The sequence below is a fragment of the Felis catus genome, chromosome B2 (assembly GCF_018350175.1).
Source record: "Felis catus isolate Fca126 chromosome B2, F.catus_Fca126_mat1.0, whole genome shotgun sequence".
Taxonomy (NCBI): domain Eukaryota; kingdom Metazoa; phylum Chordata; class Mammalia; order Carnivora; family Felidae; genus Felis; species Felis catus.
The window spans coordinates 150,276,089-150,288,429 of NC_058372.1; the positions used below are offsets into that span (position 1 = coordinate 150,276,089).

The 12,341-nt window shown below is 60.7% G+C and overlaps 1 long non-coding RNA gene across 2 annotated transcripts; it reads left to right on the forward strand.

The window, feature by feature from the left end:
• The first annotated feature begins 5,496 nt into the window (after positions 1–5,496).
• On the forward strand, positions 5,497–11,352 carry LOC123385620. 2 transcript variants are annotated; one of them, XR_006598503.1, is made up of 3 exons: positions 5,497–7,460; positions 10,350–10,466; positions 10,788–11,352. It is a non-coding gene; the product is annotated as an uncharacterized LOC123385620 (long non-coding RNA). The 2 variants fall into 2 exon arrangements; XR_006598502.1 differs by lacking the exon at positions 5,497–7,460 and having other exon boundaries at positions 10,145–10,466.
• The last annotated feature ends 989 nt before the right edge of the window (positions 11,353–12,341 follow it).

Here is a 12,341-nt window from a genome sequence, read left to right on the forward strand (position 1 = left end):
ACACGGACGCAGGCTGGGAGCCGGGCCGTGGGCCAGCTGTGGGAGGCACCGGGAGCCAGGAAGGGCCACCTGCTCGGGGCCTGTGTCCCCACCTGTGTCCCCACCTGTCCCGGATTGGTGGGCACCGGATGTGGACGGTTATGGGCTCTTTCTCGCTCCTGTGGCTCCAGCCCCGGGACACACGCTCCGTGTTTCCGGAGGTAGCTTCGTGGCCGCTTCCCCCAGAAACTGCTCAGCCTGACGGGAAGGGATAAAGCGACCAGCGGCCTGGCGGGGAGGGGGAACCAAACGCAGACCTTCCTAGCAGGGCGCGCTCCAGAGAAGTGGAATTCGGAAGAAACTCGACTCCTTCCCACGACTGCCCGTCCTTCCAGCTGCATGGGCTGCCGGCGTCCCACTTCCTGTGGCCTCTGGGACAGCGGCTCAGTCCAGCACAGCTGGGCGGACACGTGATGAGCTGGGTGTGGCACGCGGAGCCAGGGGACAGAGCCGCCGAGGGGGACTCCAGGCCCTGGAACGCCCCAGGGAGTGGGCGTCTCCTCCCTCTTCTCCCAGAGGCCGAAGTGGAGAGGGATTTTGTTGCAAGGGGATCCCTGCTGTCTGCGGAAGGTTCCCCCTGCCCCCAGCGCCTCCCCGCCGGCTGGAGAACTACCCCCACACTGGGGCGGCTTCGCTCTGATTCGGGGGACTTGGGGCGCGTCTTTCCTCAGGCCGTTTGTGAGGACAGAAGCCTGGGCGTGTCACTCCTATGTCCTCCTCGGTACGACGTGCCAAACCCGTGCCCTCCCAGGCGGCTGCCGAGATGCCAGACCATGCCGGGCTCCGAGGTCCTCTGAACTCCCGCACTTCCCCAAGTGTCTCAGGTGGGGCCCTCGGAAGAGGTCCGCCCATGCCCCCAACCGGAGCGGCTCGCCCCAACTCGATCTCTCTGCCCCTGCATGTTTATTTTTGGGGTTTCAAAGAATAATGTTTGCACAAAAGACTCTGATGCCAGGACCCTGTGAGTCACTGGCCGAAGGGCTCTTGCATCAGAGGAAAGCCTGGGTTGCCCATTCACAGAACCACAGGGCAGGAAGGAACCCCAGACTGACCCTCCGGCCAGCCAAGCAAAGCCACCAGCTTCCCTGGGAGAGCAGACAGGGCCCCACACTCTCCCCTGGCCCAGGCTACCGGTCAAAGCCGCGGTCCCGCCCGGGTGCTGGGTCAGGCCATGGCGCTCAGGGGCGGGGTCAAGCCAGGTGGATCCGAACGTCGTCGGTGCTGTTGCTTTGTAGTTTGGGGAACTTGGACAATCACCTGACCTCTGGCGGGTTCAGTCTCCTTATCTGGGGAACGAACGTCATAGCCGGTCCTTCACAGCACCGTGCCTCGCAGGTGCGGGGGTGGTAAGGGTGACACCTGGCAGCTGATAGCAACCCCGGGAGGCCCCGAGCAGGAGACCGCAAGCCTGCTTCCTTTCTCCGGTCTCCTGACGCAGACAGCCCCCGGGGGGAGCCTGGAGCAGCCACTTTCCGGAGCACCCCCCCCACCCACCCCCCCCCCCCGGCCCCGCCAGGCTCATGCTGCTCTCTCCTGCTTCGTGGGCTCAGGGCACCTGTGCTTACCCCGAGGCCCATGTGCACCGGGGAGTCTGGGGGACAGGGGTCTCCAGCCTCTGTCTTTCTGTAACGGAAGTATGTTTTAAGATGGCATTACTATCTGAAGTCTGTGTGAGCTTGTGTGCGGAGCAGCAATACAGAAGCCGCGGGGAATTCTCCGCCGAGACTTTCCGCCTCAGGGTCAGAACGAGGGTGACGTTCTGTGGGTGGTTAGAGATAAGATTCAGTTGTGAATCCGGTGTTGCCTTCAAAGCCAGGCTAAACACGGTTCATTCTGAGCTGCCTTTTAGATTTGTAAAGGATGAGCTGTCCTGGGGTGACGTGACTCAGGCGAGCCCCCCGCGCGCCCTGCCTGCCTCACCCGGCCTCCGTCCGTGGCTGGCTCCCTCTACCAGGTGGCATCACTCCTAACAAAGCGACTCTGTGCGAGAGCTTATCACCCTGATGACGAGGAACCAGAATAAGTGATCTTCCCTGCTTTTCAAACCCTGCTGTCCGTGTGTCTATCTGTAAAGTCTTTTTAAAAATGTTTTCATGTTTACTTCTTTTTGAGAGACTGAGAGAGACAGAGCATGAGGAGGGGAGGGGCAGAGGGAAAGGGAGACACAGAATCGGGAAGCAGGCTCCAGGCTCTGAGCCCGACACGGGGCTCGAACTCACGAACCGTGAGATCGTGACCTGAGCCGAAGTCGGGCGCTCCACCGACTGAGCCGCCCAGGCGCCCCATCCCCGTGTGTCTATTTGTAAACATACGTTCGTCAAGTAATGGTGTGCTCGCACCGATGATTTACGATATCTAAGCTAATACAGCTTTTTCCTAGGGCCTCATAAAGCCTGACATTTATAATCTTTCTGTAGTTACAATTTAAAAATGAAAGGCTGGTGCCATCACGGTGGTCCTAGCACATGTGCACATGGTTAAATGCATTATTTATGTTTTTTAATAAAGGCATCTCTCGGGGTTTTTTGTTGTTGTTGGTTTTGTGTTTTCATACCGCAAGATGCTAAGTACTCTGTTGAATTTAGTAAAGTACCCATTTAATCCCCAAAGAAAACTCTAAAAGCGTTTGTGTAAAAAGCGGCAAGGGTGTGGGACCGAATGGAGGAACAACTGCCCCAGGCCCCCTGCCTTTCCCTTAGAAGTGTGGAGAGTGCGGAGTCCCTGGTGCGTTTCCGGGAGACCCAGAGACGATGTGTGGCTTCACGCAGGTGGCTTTCCCCACGCTTCCTCAATCCTGGACGGCCGGGAGGCCCCGTGTTCCAGGAGGGCCGGGGGCAGACCAGTCAAGGTCCCTCAGAACACGTGGGGTTTATGACTCTACGTTCCTGGTGTTCTCTGTTCTTCCCGCCAAACTTCCGTGCAAACGTAAGTGGACGACATCAGTGAATGCTTAAATACAATGGGCGCTTAACAACGCCTTGTTGTGCCCCGGGATCCCACCACGGAGATACTCACGTGCCCGGCCCGGGCTGCCGTCCAGACACTTCTGACCTCCGGGCCGTCTCACCCGCACGCGGAAACTCAGCATCTGCCTGGCTTTGCCCCTGACGACGCCTCCCCCAGGCTGGGACGATGTCGCATTGGGGGATGGGGTCCCTGCAGCACTCGGGGGCTGTCCCCTACAGGCCAGGCGGCGGGCTTGCCCTTCCTGGATGGAGGCCTGAGCCCCTCTGTCCCGAAGTCCAATCTGACGCGCAGGTCGTTGAAACTTCCTCCTGCCCTCGAAGTGACACTTCCTCCTGGTGCAACCGGCCAGATCCCGCCAGGACTCGGGGGTCGAGCACCTCCACTCCATCTCTGACCCCTGGCCATCCGTGGACCCCGGTGCCTCCGTCCCCCTGAGGGCGAGGGCCTCTCCAGGGCCACGAGAGCTCGTGGTGCGCGTCCTCTCAGGCAAGCCCACCGCCCTGTCGCCTTCCCCCCGCCCGGCAGACCGGCAGCAGAACCGGAGGCAACCGCGAGGTGCTCTGTTGCCGCACACCCTCCACGTCTCCGTCCTGACAGGATGTGATTTGCTCCGACGCCCCTGGAGTGCGGGCGTGTTGCTCAGAAGAGGCGGACGCGGCTCAGCAGCAGCCCAGGCGGCCCCGGCGTGTGCGCAGGAGCCCTCGGCGTAAGGCGGCCGCCGGTCTGTAGCTCGTTCGGCCGCACCGTGGCCCCTCCGCCCTCTGGTGCCAGGACCAGCCCGCCCCCCACCTGCACCCCCTGCAGAGCCGCTGGGGACAGAACTGAGCCCTGCTGAGAGCCCTGGTCCCCGCCGACTGTGACAAGCCAAGCCTCCTTTCACAGATCTTTCTGAATGTGCCCATGACCCACACCGGGCAATGATAAGCGAAGACAGCTTGCTGGGGGTGATGTACCAGAAGAGGTTCCCCTCTGTCCCCTGAATGTTGTCTAATTCTGTGCGATGCGGTGCCCAGGAGAGCCGTCTTGCTGCTGGCCTGATAGACGCGGAAACGGGGGCAAAGCCAGTGAATCGAGGGGAGCGGAGTCTGAGTGGCCAGGGCCCCTCCTACCCGTGGGCGTCCTGGTACCTGGGCCACCGGAGTCTCTGGCTTCTGCTGGAACAGACCCGAGGGCTGAGAACAGCACAGGCGAGCTCCGTACAGTCCTGGGGGCCGGGCCTCTGGGACCCGCCTCGCCGGGTGGCCGGCAGTTCCCCCTGGAGGGCCCAGGGGACAGCGTGCGCCCTCCCACCTTTGGAAAGGGGCCGTGGCCCTTCCCCGTCGGCAAAGCCCAACCCTTCCTTCGCCGCCTGGTCAGCACCTTGCCGGCTCTCTCCCGTGATCACGTCTTGTACGGACTCCTGACGTCACAGTCACAGACCGCAGGGCCGTCCAGGATGAAGTCCCCGCCTCAGGACCCCTAGCCTGGTCACAGCTGCAAAGCCCCACACCTTCACAGTTTCAGGGATCGGGGTGTGGGCACCCTTGGGGTCCTGACTCAGCCTACCGCCCGGGGTCAACTCCTTCCTCAGTGTCTACACGGAGGCTGTGCATGGCTGATAATGTCCTACCGCAGACCTGCCGTGTTGATGCTGTGCACCCAGAAAATTCCAGCGGTGCCTTCCCAGCCATTCGCCCAGGATGCGCAAGGCAGGCTCTCCGAACCTGGCCTTGTGCCGCTGGCGCCTCGAGTCCAGGCTGAGTGTGCCCATTTCGCGTTAATTTTTACTTTCACTTGAGTGTAGTCGACACACGATGTTACCTTCGTTACAGGGGCACAGACTGTGACCCAGCAAGTCATATGTCACGCTGCGCTCACCACACTGCGGCTGCCCCCGTCACCGCACGACACTGTCACAGGACCATCGCTCCGTTCCCCGTGCTGTGCCTTTCATCCCGTGACCCACCCACCCCATAACCGGAGGCCTGTGTCTCCCTCCGCCCTTCCCCCACTTTCCCCTCCCCCACCCCTCCCCTCTGGCAGCCATCCGTTTGTTCTCCGTATTTACTGGTCTGATTCTGCTTTTTGTTCATTTATTTATTTGTTTTTAAAACTTTTTTTAATGCTTGTTTATTATTTTGAGAGAGAGAGAGAGAGAGAGAGCACGAATGGGAGGAGGGGCAGAGAGAGGGAGACACAGAGTCCGAAGCAGGCTTCAGGCTCTGAGCTGTCAGCACAGAGCTCGACTCAGGGCTCGAACCCACGAACTGTGAGACCATGACCTGAGCCGAAGTCGGACGCTTAACTGACTGAGCCACCCAGGTGCCCCAAGTTTATTTAAATTTAAAGAGAGAGAGAGAGAGAGAGAGAGAGAGAGAGAGAGAGCGCACAAGTTGGGCAGGGACAGAGAGAGAAGGAGACACAGAATCCAAAGCAGGCTCCGGGCTCCGAGCTGTCAGCACAGAGCCCGTCGTGGGGCTTGAGCTCACGAACCGTGAGATCATGACCTGAACCGAGGTTGGATTAACCAACGGAGCCACCCAGGCGCCCCTATTCATTTGTTTTATTGCAGCATTATCTACAACAGCCAACATATGGAAACGACCTAAGTGTGCACAGACAGACGAATGGGCAAGGAACATATGCTACACACACACACATACGCGTGCACACACTGGAATATTACTCAGCCATAGAAAGAATGAGGCCCGCCATCTGTGACGGCAGGGATGGTTCTGGAGCGTATTATGCTCGGCGAAATAAGCCAGATCAAGGATTCTCACCTAGAAAGTTACCTGCCTCCGGGGTGTAGACTGGGGGCACTTACATGACACTGAGTGATATTCACTGGAGGGAGTTTAAAGGGTCAAATAAAGGGGCCACGAATCACTTGCTGTTGTCACACGTGCACCGGACATCCTTGGATGAACAGGAGGCCTACTGAGCAGGAACTGTGCTCGTAAGTAACAACGCCAGTAAGCGCCCCGACTGGTTTCTTCCGGAGTCTCCATGGGCATCCAGCCTGATGACCACCGAGGGTGTTCGTGTGGCCTGCACACGCCGACGTGGATTGTGCCTTCACGGGACACTGATGGGCCTTCAGATTTTTCTTATTATTTTAAGTTTGGAGACGGACCAAGAACCATCTTTGCCACAAGGCTGGGTTGAGGCCCCAGGGAAGAAGACAAAGTGAGGACGCCCCCGGTCTCTTCCCCCTCTTTGTGTCTGCCCTCCAGGCTGCGTGCGCTTGCTCTGTGTCGTTACTGATTTCCGACACTTTGTCAGGTAACGTCTCCGGGTTGTGGACGTTTGCAAGTACCGTCCGGAGATCTGACTCAAGCCCGCGGGCCCGTGCCAGGACCTGGCCGTGTCCGGCCGCCGAGCTCTCCGCAGGGAGTCTGCTGCCCAGTTATTTTTGATGTCGCCGTTCCCTCCTCCCAGAATTGGGACTGGGTCTGTCCGTTCTCCGAGGAGCCTCCGCTCCTCCACCAAAGGCTCTTGACGGCTCCCTCCCGTCAGCAGGAAGGCACCGGCAGCGCCACCCAGGGCTGTCAGTGGTCGACCAGCACTCCGGTCCTCGGGGCGGTTCTCGGGTCCACGTCTCCACCTTCGCCTGGACGATGTCTGACCGTGCCCCAGGCTCCAGGAAAGTCTCACCTCCTCCTTCTCGTGTCTCTGAGCCCCGCGACCCCTCACCATGTCCCTCCACGGACGGTGAGCTCCGTGAGTACGGGTGTCTGTCACCTTTGCTGCCCCGGGGCCGGTGCCCGGCTCCCAAGGGGGCGTTCGGTGATGGTGCAAGATCGAACAAATGGGTAAGTGAGGGGAGACGGCCCACGTGCAGCCTTCTCCCTGGGCCGTTTTCTCCTCTCCTTGCCCGGCACTCATCCCCCTGACGTGACCGCTCCCTGCCGTGAGAGCTCAGGATGCTTCACCTGTTTCTCACCCCTCAGGCAGCACATTCTCGGGTACATGTCCTCGGGCACCTGGGCCCCACTGGGAGCCCTTTGAAGGGGAGCTATGTCTTAGCTGTCTTGTAACCGCTGGAGCCACAGCAGTTCTTGGCCACGGTGGACATTTGGTTAGTGGTTCCGGAACAGACGGGCAAGAGATGAATGCAAAAGTACCAGGTGCTTTGATCAGAGGCTCAGTGAAGTTCATGTGACGCTCAGCCCACATTCTCCGCGTGCGTGTGCACTGGGCACGTGTGTGCATACACTCGTGGATGCCGTGAGCTCTTGGAGTAAGATTCCTGTTAACCCGCTAAATGTGACGGAAGAGAGATCTGGCATTATTGTAGAATGGCACAACTTTCTGTCCTAAGTTCTCGGCTCCTGGGGACATGTGGGAGGAGGGAGGCAGGCTGACCGTGGCTCACCACCCACCTTTTGGGTTCCACAGTCCTCTGCCTCCAAGATTAAACCCGCAAACGTCATCCTCGAAGCCGTGTATGAAAGTCAAAGCCCTCAAGCCTGGTGAGTGGATGCGCAATGTAAACTGTGGGACAAAATTCTAGAAGGGACTTCACCTGAGGTCCGTGAACTCACCCATCTGGGAATTAAATCTGTCCGATGGACCATGACGGCCCCAAGTCATATGCTGCGTGCGGGTGACTGTGTGAGGCCACGCTGCAGGTGCCACAGGTCTGGACAGGCCCGACCTCTCCTTGAACGTGCCCCGTGGGGATTCTGTTAGCCAGGCATGCAGGGCACTGAAGGCAGGCGGAGGCAGATTTTAGGAGACAGAGGCCACGACCGACATAGAGTGGGCCCACCCCTTGGAAAACGCCAGAGAAGCCTACCCTGAACAATGTATTTTGCAGCATCCCTGCCCATCCCCCTCACTGCCAACCCATGATGATGGCCGTCACCTGGCAGTTATGTAAGGTGACCTTCCCCTCAAGGGACACACCCCTCAAGTGTGTTAGAGGACAGAGGGTCCCAGCCCTGAGCACCAGAGCCGAGCTCTCCGGGAAAGGCATCTGGTGGGTTTCCCAGGGATCGAGCCAAATATTTGCTTTCACGCCCGGGAAGTAACCCAGCAGGTGGAGTTTGGACACCGAAATATTGGCACCCGTGGGGCATTCAGGTGATTTTTGCGCGGGCGCAATAGCACAGGATGGTGAAAATATCAAACGCATGACCAACAGAAAACATGGCCGTCAGTTTTGGCAACGTGCACAAGTTCAAGTAACCGGCAACCTCTGGTTCTACGGAAGAACGGGTGGATGACACCCACTGAAAGTCTGGTCAGTGTTGAGGTGGCCCCGGGGGAAGGCTGTCTGAGCGCCAGGCCCCGCAGGATGAGGCAGCCTCGAGTGTGGACGTGGGGGGGGCATTGGCACGGGGCCCCTTGGACGGCCTGGATGCCGACTCAGCCCCTTCACTCTGTGTGGATTCCCTGGCCCCGAACCTCCCCTAGAAGGAGAGCCAGCCGCAAGGGACAGGGTGAGGAGGACCCATCGCTGGAGACGCCCCCAGCCCCCCTGCGGCGGCCACAGCCCTTCCCCGGCCTTGCCTGGCCTCAAGGGAGAGGACTCGAGTCTCCCTTGTCTGCTCTCCCTCCCGCAGCACAAGACCCTAACCCTCACCTGCAGCGGGAGGAGGGGGCCGGCGCGTGGGGTGTGGGGCACACACGTCCCTCCCAGCCTCTGTCCGACCTGAGCTTTCTGTCCGTCAGGGAGGGGAAATGTGCTTTTCCAAGTCAGAAACCGCTCGAAAATCATGGGTTCTAAGTTACAACAACAACAGTTCAATGCCGCTCAGATCTGGGAGGCATGTTCACCCTGCACATATTATGGATATTACAGACTCTCTGCAGGGTCAGTATGTCCCTGGGCAGGACTGCTTCCTGCGTGTCCCCACCAGAGCCCCGGGGCGGGGCGGCGGGGTCACTCTGGAGGAGCCGGGGCCAGCCCTGGGCACCCGAAGAAACCCCCCAGCCCCCGGCAGCCAGCGTGGACGAACAATGAGTGAATCAGAAATGTATGGCTTAGATTTCCCTTAAAATAAATATATGCTAAAAAATTAGAGGGAAATGCAGTTGGCCAAATGCATTTGGGGTTTTAATCAAACCGAAGCTATGTGAAAAACATGCCGAAACACTCGAGTAACAGGGGCCACAGAGGAGCCACGGACGGTCTGCATCGACGTGGGTGCCTGTGTGTGCAGAGGACGCCCGGCTCGGGTCTGAGCTGCCCCCCTCCCGACCCTGGCGCCTCGCCCTGAAGCACGGGAGACAAGTTCATAATTCTAAACCGGAAATAAACACACCCACGATAAATGTGGTTGTGTTTTCCCCCAGCTTTCCCTTTTCGGGGAGGCCCCAGATGATGGTGGGCACGGCTGGCCGTCAGGAGGAGGTGGGAGCCGAGTGGCCCACAGACCCGTCGCCGTGGACCTGGGTGAGCGTGGACCCGGTACCACAGATGGGCCAGCTGTAGAATGGGCAGACGTGGCCCCGCAGAACGGACACCTCGGAGAACATCTCGGGGCCCACCCCGCGTTTGCCCTCGGATGCGCGGCCGGGCTGTGGGGAACTCCGAGGCCGCGGCTGGCCCCCGGCGCTGCGGGGAGGGCTGGGATTCGGTGCCCCGGCGGCTCTTGGAACACAGCCCACGCCAGCCCCAGCCGGCCCTCCGCTGGCCACTTCGGGGGTCCGGGTGTCTGCAGGCCAGGCTCAAGCGGGGAAGCCAGACCAGTCTCTGGATTCAGGTTTGGGGAGACGAGGACCGTTCTTGTGGGGAAGTCGTCTAAACCCACCCTCCCGGCAAGCAGGAAACAGCTGGCCACAGCTTCAGACCTGAGAGGCGGGCGGGGAGGGCACCGTCCAAGCTGCTGGCGAGGCCCCGAGGCCCGGCCGAGGCGGCGAGGTGGGTGGGCTGGCCCTCGGGCTTGCTCTCCCCCGTCCTGCCCCCTCTGGAAACCCACAGGGACAAAGGGCCCTGGACCTGGGGGCTCCCCTGTCTGTGAGCGGAGCGCCGCGGTTCTGGGGAGACACCGAGCCCGCGCCCGTGTGCCGGGCAGGGACAGCAGCCCTCCCAGAAGCCAGCAGTGTCCTTAGTCCCGGGTCATAAAAGACCCCAAACCCGGCTGCGGCTCGCGGGGCGGCCTGCCAGCCGTTGGCCCGGGTTTCCCGGCGGATTCCTGAGCCTGGATCCTGCGTCCTCGGAGGCTGCCCGCTGCGGCCTGGCAGCGCCGGGGAGGCTGGTGGGGCCGGGAGCGCACCTGGGCTGATTTACAGCCCCGACCGGGAGCCACGCCGGAGCCACGGCTCTCCTCTCTCTCTCAGGGAGGGTGAGGCCGGGAGAAAAGACGGCTGTGGTTTAAAACCAGGTGAACTTTCCGCATTTCTTGTGTCCCCAGGATCCAGAGGTGGTTCCACGGAGGCGAACACATGGTTAAGCCAAACCCAGAGAACGGGGGGCACAGACGCGGGCCCTGCGCCTTCCCGCCCCGTGGAGAACGGCTTCATGATTGCACGTAAGGGAGCGTTTTCTGTCTGACTTCTCAGGCTTCCCGGAGCAGCACGGCCTCCGGCATTCTTCTGTCTAGTTTTAACTTGTCGTATGTACTTTCCTAAACGACACAACCGCGGGCACATTTCGGCCTCCCACTGACTGTAACGCTGTGCACGTCCGAGGTCAGGGCTGGGCATGAGCCGTGCGGATGCCCGGGGCCCGGGGCCCCGTGCCCCCACACCCTCCCGTCTCCGGCACCAGCACATTCCGGGAAGGTGCCCGTGCACCGCAGCCTGAATGCCAATGCGGCCAGGTCGCTGAGCGTTCCTTGTCTAATGCACAGGTTGCTGGTGAGTGCCCCCTGCGTGGCCCCCTGCATGATGCGGCCTGGCCGCCAGCTGTTGACCGAAGCCTGGGAAGGACATCGGCACCACCCTGCCCTCCCAGAGCTGCCGGGGACAGCGAGGCGAGCAGGCCAGGATCGGGCACCTTCCCGTCGCTCTTGTCTGCGGCTCACAGGGCAGTGGGACCGACAGACCGCCCACTGACGGGCCCGGTGGGCAGGACGCCCCGGGAGGAGGTGGCCTGGCCCCTCGGTCCCGCGGGCTTCTGGTCTGGTTAGTGCCGGCCGTGCGGCTGTCTCCACAGAGGCTCTCAGAGCCTGTGTCCACATCCCTGCGTCCCCTCAGAGCCTTGAGGTCCCCGGCGAAGGCATACGGCAGCCAGGCCTTCTGTGCCATCACGGGGGACAGTCCTACACTCTGCTCCTTGTGTCTGCCTTTCTGGGCGAGATTTCTTTTGAAGAAAGGAATCTGAATCTGAGGCTAAAGAAACGTCTGGAAACCCCTACTTTAGTTTCAGATGGCTGCTGTATACTTACTGGGCTAAAATAAACGCTGTTTGCTCCATTGTGTTTCGGCTGCACATACATCAACTGACCGCTCGGTCCCCCTGACAGTTGCTGGCCTCGCGGGAGGTTGGGTTTGTGCAGCGGCCGCCAGGCCTGGCCACCCCAGGGGCCTGTGTGGCCTCGGGACACTGCCCAGGAAGTGAGTTGTGAGTGGAGAAACCCAAGCTTGAAAGCCAATCTAAAATATTACAGACAGAACATGCTGGAACCATGTCCAGGGATAAATAAAAACCTGGGCACATCCGACTAACCTACTTTTTAGAACACATCCATCACATTCAATCTTTGCTGGCAACACAAATCGAAAACAGGTTTGGTCCCTGCCCTCAAAGTAAGACAGATGAAGATACTATTCTGTTCTTGCCAGTATTTTAATCCCCGATCCTGGTGCGTCTGAAAAGGAAGTTATTGCCGACAATTGCTACACAGTGACATTCTCTCTGGGGAGGCCTCTTCCCTGCTGGCCTGTGTGCACTGACGGACGTAGCCGGCTTCCCGGGCTACCCCACAGATGCTGTGTCTGCCTGGGGCCGTCCGTCTGCGGGGGCCGCTGCCCCGGCTGGAGCCCCAGGCCCTGGCCCGGGAGCGCCCGAGAGGCGGGTGGCGGTCCGTAACCACCCCCCCCCAGTCCGCTTGCCCGGGGCTGGGGAGCTCGTGGGACACCTTGCATCCTGCTCCCAGAGGCCCCGGCGGTATGGGGCTGGCGACTGGAGACACCCCTTCCTTCCTCCCCTTGTGCTCACCCCACACCCTGTGCGTGTCTCCTGGAGTCACCTCCCAAGGTAACCACTCGCCCCCCACCCTTGTTTCTGGGTCACCCCCGGCAAAGCCAACTAAGACACACGGGCTCAGCCAGCCAGGCGAACGTTCGCAGTCCGCGGCTCGTGCGGGTGAGCCAGCGGCGTTCCCCGCGGAAGTGCAGGCACCAGGCCCAGCCCCCGCCCGTGGGTGGCGGACGCGCAGCTCCCCGCGGAGGCCGTCGCCAGC